This window comes from Crinia signifera, chromosome 4, assembly GCF_055691185.1.
Source record: "Crinia signifera chromosome 4, ASM5569118v1, whole genome shotgun sequence".
NCBI classification, from domain to species: Eukaryota; Metazoa; Chordata; class Amphibia; order Anura; family Myobatrachidae; genus Crinia; species Crinia signifera.
The window spans coordinates 140,199,109-140,213,174 of record NC_139220.1 but is presented as its reverse complement, the minus strand read 5'-3'; the positions used below and the strand labels follow the sequence as shown (position 1 = coordinate 140,213,174).

The 14,066-nt window shown below is 38.0% G+C and overlaps 1 protein-coding gene across 5 annotated transcripts in view; it reads right to left on the bottom strand.

Annotated features, from left to right (window-relative positions):
• SYT1 (synaptotagmin 1) overlaps nt 1–14,066 on the bottom strand; it is a 642,856-nt gene that overhangs the window by 311,826 nt on the left and 316,964 nt on the right. For all 5 annotated transcript variants that reach the window (XM_083182614.1, XM_083182615.1, XM_083182619.1 and 2 more), the window contains one exon: nt 1,694–1,762. The gene's annotated coding sequence lies outside the window, so the exon portion shown is untranslated. The remainder of the gene's footprint in view (nt 1–1,693; nt 1,763–14,066) is intronic.

Here is a 14,066-nt window from a genome sequence, read left to right as displayed (position 1 = left end):
TACACGCACATGACTCACCATGGTTCGGACCCAGTGTGTTGCTGCACATTTTTGCCATTCAGAATCATAGACCATAAGGAGGGTAAAGTATAGAAAAATTAAAATATTGTCCAAAATTTTGTCAGACCTTTACATGTCAACCTTATGCTTGTGTAAAAATGTTGTCTATGTTAACCGTGTCAATATGGTATCGACCTATTGATGGTCAATCTAGGCACTATCATCCGGATCCCCTGACGCTGGACAGGTTACTCTCGCTGGGACTACCCAAGGACATGGGGCAGTGAACGAAAATATACTTTAGTTGTATTTTACAGATTCTTAAGTCATCAAAAAATTGCGTAGACTGCCAAACCATATGTTTCTATACAACAATTAAATGTGTATTGTAATTATAACATAATACTAAAAATTTTAACATAATGTAATGTTATATAATATATAATTGTATTAAACACAAAAATAACTATTTACTTGCAGTATATAAACCCCCCCCCCCCCCAAAAAAAAGAAAAAGTTTCAATAGTCATTGATTAAGTAAGCTGTCAATTATACAAAGACAAAACCTAATATTTGTGTTTAAACTGATGTTCAGTGCGAAGTAGAATGCATCATTTTACATTCAGATATTGCCCTTTAATAAAGACAACATATTTTTTTTTGGGAATAACTAGAACTGTGCTTCATTAAACTACAAACACATTCCCCCATTTAAATGTGCTCTCTATAATTGCAATTACAAATAAACAGTTGTTGGGAATAGCTAATACAGTATGCTGTAGTTGCAAAAAATATTTACGTATGACATACCTATAAGTGATTAAAAACATTATATTTTGTGGCCACAGCTGGCAAGCATACAGATACCATCTGTCTTGTGCAACTGCTTCAAGCCACCAATATTTTGTTGTGCTGTAATATGTAACAATATGGGCAACATAAAATAGCCTTACAGTTTATATGCAACTGCAACATTAAAAAAACATGATGTAAACAGATGATAAAATATTACATTTGGGCGTCATTTAGTAAATAATAAACTGCTGTATACTAATGAAAAATAAAATTATCTGGCCACATTCAAATTAGCACCTAGACAAACTATGTTGCAAAGACACCTGCATACACGCTACTGGGTTTTTTTTCCATGAAAGAAAAATACTGTATCCATTTACACATATATCCTTGCCACATATATACTGCAATTCTGTTGACTTTGGATGCGCAATCCTTCCAAATATGTGCTTTAATTTCAAATGTGCTTCCCCTGCAGTGCATCATGTCTCTGCTAAACGGCAAATTGCCACCTTCTGGCTGGATTTACTCCTAACTATAAACGAGTGCTTGTAGCAATAGAAACATAGATAGGAAATGAATGATTAATTCTTGGCTAATCAATCAACTATTCATATTAAGATAAAATTATGTTTGCAGTTATAAAAATGCACTGTAATATAATTAGGGCAGGCACCAGTTAGAGCAGGCCAAGCTACTTTGTAATAGGATTACAGTCCATTATAAAGGCTATAAATAGTTCTAACATCAGGAGACATTCTGGCAAAAAACAATAATTTCCAATTAGCAAGAAATGCTGTTTAATTCTATATAATAAAATGTGTGTGTGTGTGTGTGTATATTACAGGTCAAATGAAGCGAAATAACCATTATGTTCATTAATTATTTTCTAATGTACCTTTGAAAAAGATTCTGTTGGAATTATTTTTGTTTTCCCGTCCTTCCGAGTCACAGCTCAAACTGCTCCCTGCACAAACAAAATTAAATGTATGTTAAATAATACATATAAAAATACATAAACTTCAAACCAACAGGATGAAACACTGTAAGCATATAATACAGTAGAATTACATTGAATGCACTCAAGATTGATATGTAAAATAATAAATCAGCAATTTTCATAAGGGTTTTAAATATTCTTTCATTTTTGCACTATGAGTTCCAGTAGTATATTTAGTAAATAACTATTAACATTTAAAGAATAGTTTTTGAGCAAAGATGTTGCTATAAATAAATGTCACCACATTTACTAAAGGATGAATAAGTCATAATGTGGAAGCTACGTCTAATGTAGTGAGACCCAAATTCCCAGATTCCAATGATCTGCGATTTCTTAGGGGATCAACAAAATACATCATGTTAAAAAATCTTATATTTACTGATTTTTTATAAATTTTGGGTTGAAATAAGGATACCAGGATTACCCAACATGCTGATCCTTCAACCCAGGTGCCAACAGAATGGGGAATTGGGAATTGCCCCAGTTACACTAGATGTTGATATACAGTATGGACCCCATAATGCTACTATTAATACTTGTTAGTATTTTAGACGATCATAGCTAAAGTCATTTATAAAACTCCACTGGATTGGGTTGCAATGAACAGCATATTACCAATGCAGTCATTTGTAATACAGTATAGATGCACATTCATATACTGTATAAGTGCTAGAGACTGTATAGATAGGTGTATACACTACAGCAGGCATGTCCAAACTGCGTGCCTCCAGCTGTTGTGAAACTATACATCCTAGCATGCCTTGCAATCGTTTTAGCATTCCCTAATAGCAAACTGTGGCAAGGCATGATGGGACTTGTAGTTTCACAACATCTGGAGTGCCATAGTTTAGACATGCCTGCACTACAGTATACCTTCTATCTTCTCTGAGGTTCTGCTACAGTGCGGTACAGTACTTTCAAACTAATTAGATCCTCTGCTCTTTCTTATTTCTTATACAATTTGGGGAGATTATTTAAAATGTTTAAAATGGAGATCAACTTGGTGAAAAGTGGCAAAAAGAAAAAAACTTAGTAAAAAAGTTAGTTCTTTATTCTTCCACACACAGAAATACTGCGGAAAATGTAATAGGGTGAGAGAATCAGAAAAGTGAACGATTTGGTAAGAAATCTCCAGGTTTCCCATTCATTTTGTTATTTCATGGTTAAAGATTTTATATAATAAAATGTCCTAAAAAGCCTATGTGACAAGAAATCTTTGGGGGCAAATAATTAGAATCTGTAAGAAGAGTAGAGTAGACAATATTATATTACAATATCAGAGATATCCCACTAACTACCTTTGTGTTCTATGTTATGTAATCTGAACATTCACAGTATTCCTTTAACGTATTGACAGTTGATATTTGGCCTGTCTGTTCATTTCTGCATGCAATGATGGCATGATTTTCTATTTGTGAGAAAGCCACTCCAATGTATATCCTCTTCCCACTGTTTTTCTGCTGTTCCTTTAGAGATAAGGCGTTTTAACTAGCATCTATAGCCCCTGAGCACTGAATAAGGAAAAGATACTTAGCATGAATTGGTAAAACGAACACGTATTTTAAGGGTTATCGTTTAAAGAGCTTAGATTTCTGTACTACATTTTCCCTTTTATACTGCTGTACTTGTGCTTTGGGCGATATACTTTATATTTTTTTATTTTTTTTATATGTGTGACAGCATATCCTTTGGTCCTTGCCTATTTGAGGTATTGCTTTATATAGTCTATAGTCTATAGTCTTGGCAATATCTGAACATAAAACAAAGTACTATATATAGATTTGATGAAATTATCCATTGACACCATCCAGTTTATTTCAATGTTGAAATTGATACTTTTGTAATTTTACGTGAGATTGTAAGCAGAGAAAATAATATACGTACTGTATATAATTTTATGTAAAAAACAAACTAGTAAGTAATGTAATTATTTCCATATCCAGTTTATTAAGGCTAAGGGCTAAATGTAATAGGGTGCAATTTTGGAAGAAGTAAACAAATGGCAAAATTCACACATTTTCCAAACATTGCACATGTAATATGGTACAATTCTTTAAATCAAACACCTCACATGACTAAAACATCGCCCAAAAATAGACCTGTTTCTGGCAGGCGAGTATGACACCACTCACACTGAGGGGAAGATGTATGAAGCAATGATAAGAGTGGAGAAGTGTGCCATGGCAACCAATCAGCTGCTTTATATCATTTTATAGACAGCACTTGATAAATGGTTTCTTCAAAGATGATTGGTTGCCATGGCACAGCTCTCCACTTATCACTGCTTCTTACATCTACACTGAGTACTTCACTATCTTGTAGCTGACATCACTCCAACTGATGGCTGCTACCTATCTAACAACACTCACACTGCGCACCGCTTCTTTTGTACCTGCCACCACAAGTATTGAGCAATGATTGCTCAATGGACACTATCAAAATGAGCACTATTTTCTCTTGCACCTAACATCATTCAAACTGATGCGTTGGTACCACTGAAACCTCTCCTTGTATGCACTGCTGATTACACAGTGGGCAGGGGGGCAGAGCAGAATAAACAGTGTGGCACAGCAAGTCATAGCTGCCAGTTAACACTGAGGTGACTAGCCATATGCCAGGACACTTTACTAGTCTATATAATAACCGTACATGGTCTGTCGTGTTCTGAGTAAGACTCACACAGTGGGAACAGTTGATGCAGCGAATTCTTTCCCCCTGCTAACCACAGTTGTGGCTAGGGTAAGTGTAGAAGAAAGAAGAGATCCCCTCAATCCAGTGAATGCCAATACAGTATGCTAGTATAATGCTTTACAATATTTTATAGTGCTGCTAAGTATTTAATAATATACAACCCAGTTCACCCAATGTTTCATAAACATGTTTCTGTAGTATATGAGTGTGTTATATTCTCCAGTACACCAATATCAAACAATTGATTTTGGTTCCTAAGTAAATTAGCCAGGCATTTAACCTAAATAATAAAATAATTATTATATTATTATATTTTATGTCTAGAGCTTTTTAAAGATTTCGTTATAATCCATTAATATAGTCAATATCTTGCCATCTCTATTTTGTCCATCATTTGTTTGTGTGTCTGTGATTCTGTCAGCACTGCACAATGATGCATTTTATTAGTGACACATCACAAATGTTATATTTCACTGCGAAAACTTTGTATCCAAAATCATAATGAGGTAAATGTTTCAGGGGGCTGTTTTGAAAACGTTGCTCATCTTTAAACCAAAATGACTATTTATTTTGAATCTATATGTATGCTTACAATATACAATAGTGCAGCTGGGCTTATCTTCTTATCTTCTTGCTAATATTTCCCATCTATCAAAACACAGTAATTATGAATCGCCAAAGGACAAAATCAATTCTCATATAGCGTTAAGACCTGTCTTCAAAGGCTGCTTTCTCTGTGAAGAGCCCTTAAACATTTTGCTAAAGCCTTGGCTTGGTGTAATAAAAGCCATGTATTTCTTGAAAAGGATTTGTCTCAGGAACTGACTGTCAGCACAAAAACATATATATCAACATATTCCAGCAGACAATCTGCAGATCTTTTTCAAGGCCGCCATTACTTAAGGTACAGAATTGCATATCTTGATCCTCAGCTTTGACAGAATGCAATAGTAAAAGATCTACAGCTAGTGTAAATAGAGCACATGCTGTGTTATAAATCATTGTCTATATTTATTATAAATGTATTTTACAGCACTTTTCATGCTTGAAGAACACGTTAACTTGCAAAACCATTGAAATGCCTCTCGTCAGAGATACCACACAAAACTAAATCAAGGGTCTCAAATCTATCTCATATAATCCATTGTGGTTGAAAATCACTGCTTTTGTCCCAAGTTGGCACTTTGAAGTCAGTTCATCTAAATACTGATTAAATTGGTCATATACCATGGATTATTGCACAGACATCTGAGCCTGAGATATCTAATATTGCTCTATGTTGATAATGTCTCCTAACAGTTTATTGCAAATGTTTACTTTTCTCGTTTGGTTCTCGTGAAAGTTTGCTTTCATTCATAAAAGCATCTAAGAAACCACTTGTTAGTTCTTAATATATCAGGTTTTGAAAAATCCAATTATAGTGTATACTTCACAGGTGTGTGTTTAGCCAGGTAAGCTCAGTTTCTTTACATCCATGAGGCCACGGGTCATACAGTGGAGCCCATTTGCATATCTGCAAGCCAAGTTTGATGTTGGATACTACAGGTGTTAATTATCAAAGGTGTAAGCTACACATTTCATATCACAGTGTTTCAAATAAATAGGTGTCAGGGGGTTCAGTATGAATTACCGGCAGCTGTGATCCTGGCATTCACAATCCCGACTGCGATATCCTGGCCGCCGGAATGCCAACAGGGGAGCGCAACCAGGCCCCTTGCTGGATCGCCGCGATCGCCATGCTGCAGGCATGTTGGCTCACAAGTTTCTACTTCCCCTCTACAGGAGAATAAACCCTGTGCTCTGGATATCCATCTGGCGGCAATGTCAGCAGTCAGGATTTCATTGCCGGGATTGTGACCGCCAGAATCCTGACTGTCTGTAAATTAACTACATACCATTTCAGACATCTTTTGATAAAAAAATAAAAATACTCTTAAAAAAAAAATAAAAACATTGCAGCCCATACTTAGTTGAGGGAAATACATTTGGGCTTTTGAATCTGAGTTGGGAGGAAAAAAAAATGCAAGTACTATAACTTTGTATCTGGAGCAAACCAGCTGCCACACAAGTTGTGCAAAAAATATTTTCTTTGTTTTGCAGGTAGGGTAAATACTGCTTGCTTTTAGATGTAGTCCGCAAAATACTTAGCAGCTTTTTTTTACATTTTAACTTTCATATACCTCTCAAATCCAAATTTTTCAAATACAAATCAAAATTGACTGTGATTTTGTGTGACTCTTTGTTCCAATTCTCTGAACTACTACTGTTGTGTTTATTTACTTGTAGTTGCAATAAAGCCCACCAGATGTCCTCTGAAATTATATAGAATGAATAGAATACATTCATATAACATAAGAGTACATGTTCTGCCATGACTAAATGTTCTGCTATATTTCTGTTGCAGATGTTGCATATTAGACATTGCCAAAGAATTTGAGAGTCACCTTTGTAACCTTTGCTTTGTCACAGTAAATCTCAAAATTCAGTTTTGGAATCGCTGTGTATTTTATGTAGCAAAAGAAAAAAAATCTAGCAAAGCCCTCACATGTAAACAAAATGTTCTCATACCAAGTTCCCAAGTCTTATACGCCACAGATATCTATTTATTTTAGTGCCAAATATTGTATGCTCTGGGCCTGTTCCAGATTCAAACTATGTTCATTACAACTCAATGAGGAAAAAGTAAAGGTTGTAACTGTGCATTACAAATGTCTCCAGAGAGCAGCCAGCGCTGTCTATTTTCAATGCTTAAAAATTGTGTTTCTGCCAATCTGAAATTGTCATTTACCACTGCATAATTCATGACAGTCATTCTAGCATGACTGAAAATAGGAGTCCAAAGCATTCTAATTCAACCTAAAAAACAGAGCACTTGTTGGAGAGCCAAGGAGTGTATTTATATGTATCTGTGTGATATATTTAGCCAAATGATGCAGATCAATGCTCATATTATTTTTGAGAGTCGGTGTTAGGGACTCACCAGAAAAGAAGACTGTTACATGGTTTGGGAGCTTCATTGATTATTGCAATATTTTGGAAACTAACATTCCTGATTTTAGATGAAATACAGGGTGACATTTAATAGGATGCAATTTTTTGTAAGGTTCTGAATTTGCACATAATCGCATTTTCCGAAACCGTGAAAAAATCCGCGAAAAAATCTATAATGGAATGCAAATTAGCGAATTTGCAAGTCATGAAATATGAGAATTTTAATCATGAAAATGTGCGAAAGTGTGGAAATGTGCAATTTTGGGCACATGGTCAAAAAAAAAAACACAGGGCAAAGCAAACAGGGTTCCCCTTGATATTTTACAACCAGCACCAGGCTCAAGGTCCGGTCCTGGTTCCCAAGATATGGGGAACAAAACGAGTAGGGGGTCCCCTTATTTCAAGAACCAGCACCAGGCCCAACCAGCCAGCAGGGAAAGGCCACAACCAGGGGGAGACTTTTTATACAAGTCACCCCCTGACCGGTCAGCCTGGGCAGGGATACTGAGGAAATGGGGACCCCCTAATGAAGGGGTCCCTCCTCCAGAATTTACCTGCCCAGGCTGAAAACCCAGGATGTCCCCTGGGCTCCTGTGTGGTGGGCACCAGGCTGATGATTGTGTAAAAAATACAACAAACTATTGTGTATTGTTGTGGAACTACAAGTCCCAGCAAGCGAGCACCGCATGCAGGGACTTGGAGAACCACAAGTCTTAGCATGCAGGGCATTAAAGGGCCCACTGAGATTTGTAGTTCCACAACAGTACAAATAGTTAAAAAAAACAGACACATATGCCCTTATTCAAATCTGATTACAGTACAAATTTGTTCTCAAAATGGCAAAACCATGTTCACTGTAGGTGGGGCAGATGTAACATGTGCAGAGAGAGTTCAATTTTGGTGGGGCGTGATGATACTGAAATCTAAATTGCAGTGTAAAAATAATGCAGCCAGTATTTACTACGCACAGAAACAAAATAACTCACACAAATCTAACTCTCTCTATACATGTTACATCTGCCCCACCTGCAGTGCACATGGTTTTGCCTATTTTGAGAACAAAGTTGTACTGCGATCAGATCTGAATAAGGGCCATACTGTAAGACCAGTAATACTTTATTACATACTAAAATAATCCACTCATACATTACCTATGAGTTCACTGATGGCATGTCCTCTTCTCCATGTGGAATCCATTTGGGGTTACAATGGAAAGAAATCATACTCACGTGCTATCTTATGTGCTTCCCCGGCTCCACAGAAATGCTGTACACACACTGCAATTTTCTGTTTACATCTGTGGCTCCACCCACAGACCAGGAGTTAGGCCCACCCATCAGTCAATCATGATCAGGCATTGAAATTTCTCCTATCATGATTGGCTGGTGGGCGGGCCTAACTCATGGTCTGTGGATGGAGCCACAGATGTAAACAGAAGATCGCAGTGCATGTACAGCGTGAGCATAATTTTTTTCCACAGGAACCCCAAATGGATTCCATCGGTGGACCCATAGTGGACCCATAGTATGAGTAGATGATTTTAGTATGGAATAAAGTTTTACTGGTCGTATGTGTCTGTGTTTTATTTCACTATTTGTACCCCCTTTAATGACCCGCATGCTTGGACTTGTGGTTCTCTAAGTTCCTGCATGTGGTGCAGGCTTGCTGGGACTTTTAGTTGGGAGGGAATCAAAAAGGAGGTGAATTAAACCAATCATAAACAAAAAGGGAAGTGAAAGTTTGTAACAGAAGAGTGAGGGTCAGAAGGGAGACAATCTGGGTAGCTAGAGGGAGCCTGGTATGGTAGAAAAGGCTTTAATTATTTAGAATATATATCAGTGAGCTAAAACTAAAAGGTGGCTGCCATACAGCACAGAGCCCCTTTAATGTCTCAGGAAATGAGGAAATCAATAATTTCCTAAACCTTGGCCATTACACTTGACCTCCATGAGAAACAATCAAAATAATGATACATTATTTGCATTGCTGAAGAACCATAATGAGGAAAATTATGTCAACAAATTGATACAGACTTATTTTATTTCTGGAACACTTATATAATGCATATTTTGTCACATGATCGGTTTGTGGTATTTAGCTGCATGGGTACAGATTGTTATTTGACTTAGTGCAGGAGTTGCAACACCAAAGTGCCATTAGGCCATGCCTCCCTTTTGGGCAGCCATGCGCCTGGTGCAGAAGGTGATGTGTGTGTCTATGCAGAGTGCATACTGGGTGATACCTCTGCTTCTAAGCCGATTATAATAATTATTTCAAAATGTATTGTAACTGAAAAATTGAGATTTAGACTTTTACAGTATTTGTATTAAGCCACAAATTGTACAATACCAGGAAATCAATACACTGTACAAATACTTGAGAACAAATTAGTCATAATAACAAGGTTTGTGATACATATAAAAGAGTTATACTGGTACAATGATAAGCAGCACAAAAGGTGTGTGTGATGTTTTATCCATATACACGTTCCATCCAGGTCCCTGATACTGTGGGAATTATGTGCACTGCTAACACCTGTCTGAAAAATCCTATTATTTTCCTTGATTTGTTTCTGACAGTGCTTCTTTCTCTAGCACTTGACACAATGCAATGCATGTCACATACTACTCAGCTATTGTTGTCTCCAACAGAAAAACAAGAATGCAAATGATTTGCCGGTAGCTAGGTATCCGGTAAATACAAAATATAAAAATATCTATACTAAAAAAGGACATTTAACATGATCACTTTTATAACTTATTGGAGGTTTTACCTTACTTGTCAATTATGAAATGATTTGAAGCTGTCACCAGCTACTACTATAACGCTCTATTTGCTTTACTTTATAGATAATTGCATAAGCATAGTACAATATGACAGCTCTGCTAGAAATCAAGCTATCTTCTTGGATGGCTTCAACTAGATGTCACTGTTATATAACTATTTGTCTCTGTTCTATTACTAAGTAGTAAAGAAAACACATAACACCAAAGGTAGCGACCATCTCTTCTTACCGTGCCTTCTATCTGGTCTATGGACCTAATTCTGGTCCACGCGTCAATTTTGCAGCGTTGCGTGTGGACTAAATGCCACCCAAAGGGATGGCTGCCCCCTATCGCATGCCGCCAATCCCTGCATGGCTGCGAATGGATGATTTGCATAATCATCCATTTGCAACCATCGAATGATTTCTCCAATGCTCGCAGATCTAAGACACCTCTGTGGTGTCTGAGATCTGCAAGCGCACTGTGCAGGAAGTGGGCGGGCAGCTGACATGCGCTTACATCAGCTACCCGTGCCCCGCACCCCTGTCAACGGCCAATTTGAATGGGAGTGCTGGGCATTTTAATGGGAACGCCCATGAAACGCTGGGCTTTTCCATGGGCTGTGCCCCCGCCGCAGCCCCATGCCCATCACCTGCACTGCCAGATGTGAGTGGAACGGCAAACATGTTGTACGCACCGGGGACCGATTAAACTAGAATAAGCTCCTACTGTATGTGTAGTTCAGCCTTGTGCTGTGTCCCTAGCTTTCTTAGGTAAATAAATATCTAGACATATAGTGAAAGATACTAAATAAATAAACACACAATAAAGACAGTAGAGATCAACAAAAATTGCAAATTACTATATTTCACCAGTGTCTCTGTCCCCGTAACGTTTATATACACTGACAGCTGCTAAATCACACCATTGACTCCACTACCCGCAAAGTAGGGACTTAGCTCAATGTCTTCATATTTTTGGCATGCTCACACAAAAAAAGTCTGTAGGGACTTGGTGTTCCACTTGCAGCCAAACACTCACTTACCTAACCCAGAATAAGCACTCTCTAGGAGAGAGACTTGAGGTCCATACACATACAACGATGTCAGGCAGACGACAATGAATGATTCCATTATAATTCACCACCCTGAACGACCCTGAACGAGTCGTTCAGGTTGTGAATAATTTGACATCATCTAATATTTATGTTTTCAACGAGGGACAACGACTGCTGCGCGTACCCACGGATCGTTAACAACCATAGCCATCGTCCATGCATGCAGGTCAATTTGGCTATGGTAGTTAACAATTGTACAGTGTGAAGTAAGTATCGTCCATTGTCCATAGTCCAGCATCGTTTGCCACCATTCTTCTAAATTAGAGTGGTCGTTCACTTCCCCTTGAAAGGAGAAAGTGAACGACGATCGTTAACGACGTTGTATGTGTATGGGCCTTTACCCTGCACCTTTGTTTTATAACAAATTATACATTTTCAGTTACTAGATCGGCCCATTGAACTCCCCCAGTCCTCAGCTCATTTGCAAGTACCCTAAAAGTGTAGCTCCAGCCTGTCTATAAAAGCAGGACCTGACACAATAGGAAAGCAACTGCCTGCACATGGATGCTACTGCCAGGAGGCATATTACAGCACAGAAACACAACAACAAAAATGTTTATATACTGTACTGGTAGTCGCTGTGTGTAGCCTTGCCTAGAAACATGTAAGAATTATATTACTCATAAAATGAATGGTTAACCCAAATAAATAAAAGCAATATTAAACTCAGTATGGATAAAAAGTGGTTTGCACTCCTATTTATTTTTCAGATTTTGACATTTCCATCTAATCCTGAACTTCAATATTGGAACGAAGAATTGTATCACATTCCAACAATTTGCATTTTTTTTTATGTTCAGTAAAATGTTATAGCTACTGTACATGTTGCTTGCAAAACTCTACTGATGTACAGAATGCAGCAAAAATACAAGATATGCTATGGGATATACCTAACAAATCTGTTAAAAACAAAACTATATAAGAACATATTCAAAATATGAATGATGTATATTTAAAAAAATGTATAAAAACATAATCTTTATAGATTTGATTTGCGTAAAATATTGCACTCAGTAAAATATAATGTCTGTGTGACCACATCCTAAGCTTATGAAAAGAAACATAGACCTGATCACACAGCTGCAAATTTGCAGGCAAATGTCTATATCGATTGGCTGAAAGCCGGCATTTGGGGGTGGTAACTGGCTGTTTTCAGAGAGTGTCAGGGAAAACACAGGCATCCCCTGGCATTTGAGGGGAAGTTGTGTGACAACGGCTCTGGCCCCAATCAGACTATTTCTATCGCAGCCGCCAAGTAAGTCCTGGACAAAGTGGAAAATGATTCGATGGTGAGCAGTTTGGGAATTGATTTGCAGGTCCTCTGTCCATATTGTACCTGATTGCAGGGCTCTGCAAATTAGCAGAGCAGAGATCAAGTCTGAATAAACCCCATAGTTATTAGCACCCACAAACCATTAAAAGCATAATTATTCTGATTGCTTGAAGTGTCTTTATTGGTGCTCATTGTTACTGATTGGTATACCAAACTGTTTAGGACATGAACTGCTTCTACCAGGGGTACTGCTCTCTTTGATGGAATCCGTTGCAGTACCGCTGTTTGCCAGGAGTGCTGCTTTCCTTGTTTCATTTCTGTCTTCAGTACCGCTGTTTGCCAGGAGTGCTGCTTTCCTTGTTTCATTTCTGTCTTCAGTACCGCTGTTTGCCAGGAGTGCTGCTTTCCTTGTTTAAATCCTGCCTGCAGTGTCAGCTATACCTACTGCACTAAACTTCACTAAAGGCCACTGATCCCTTTGTTTGTGCTATCATCTGGTATATTAATCTACTCCTCATTCCAACCTGTACCATATTGCTAAATTATCTTCTTATCTGAAGACCTGTGCTATCGTCCCATTACCCTGCTATTCTAACTGAGTAATGTATTTGGCCTTTTTCTTTATCTTAGATTCCCTTTGTTTCCTGCTTGGAATATGTGTATCTGACACAGGACCTTATTCTGATCCACATACAATGCTGCAAAGTTCGCAGTGTTTGCGTGTGGATTAAATGCCCCCCTCCTTCTCTGAATTCGCCTGCACAGCTGCAAATGGATGTTTTGCATAAATATTCATTCGCAGCCTTAGGTGCGGGTACCAATCATTTGATGGTGTCTTAATTTTTGTGTTTTCCCTGTGCGGGAATCACGTGGGCGTCTGATATCCAGTGTTTTCATCGGAACATTCATGAAACGCTGGGCGTTCCCATGGGTGCGTCCCCTTGCCAGTGCTCCATGCCCCCCACTCGCACTGGTGGGTGTGAACAGGACAGTGAACTAGCAGTTTGTCATGATGATTGAACTAGAATCAGGCCCACAGTTATGGGTTTTATGAATAAAGGATCACTTATCCTAATAGGAGTCTCCATCTTATTTGGAAAACGGATTAAAAAAACTTTTGAAATTTTGATAAGAATACCAGTGAAATGGACTAATTGTGAACTAGCTAGGTGGAACCCATTATAGCACACTCCGATAACCCCCTTCTGTATCTCTGTACACCCCTGGTTCTCACTAACAGGAGATATTGGAGGAGCTGCTGTCTCTTTAGAATTAGCGCACTACGAAGGTTAACCCATTGTCCACAGTTATGTGTACTAACTTTCTGGCAGGATTTATACCATTATCCCAATTTACCTGTTCTGTATACAAATACTGTTACTTTTTATCAAATATGACGTGGTGATCATCTACATTTCTCTGTCTTCTGCTGTA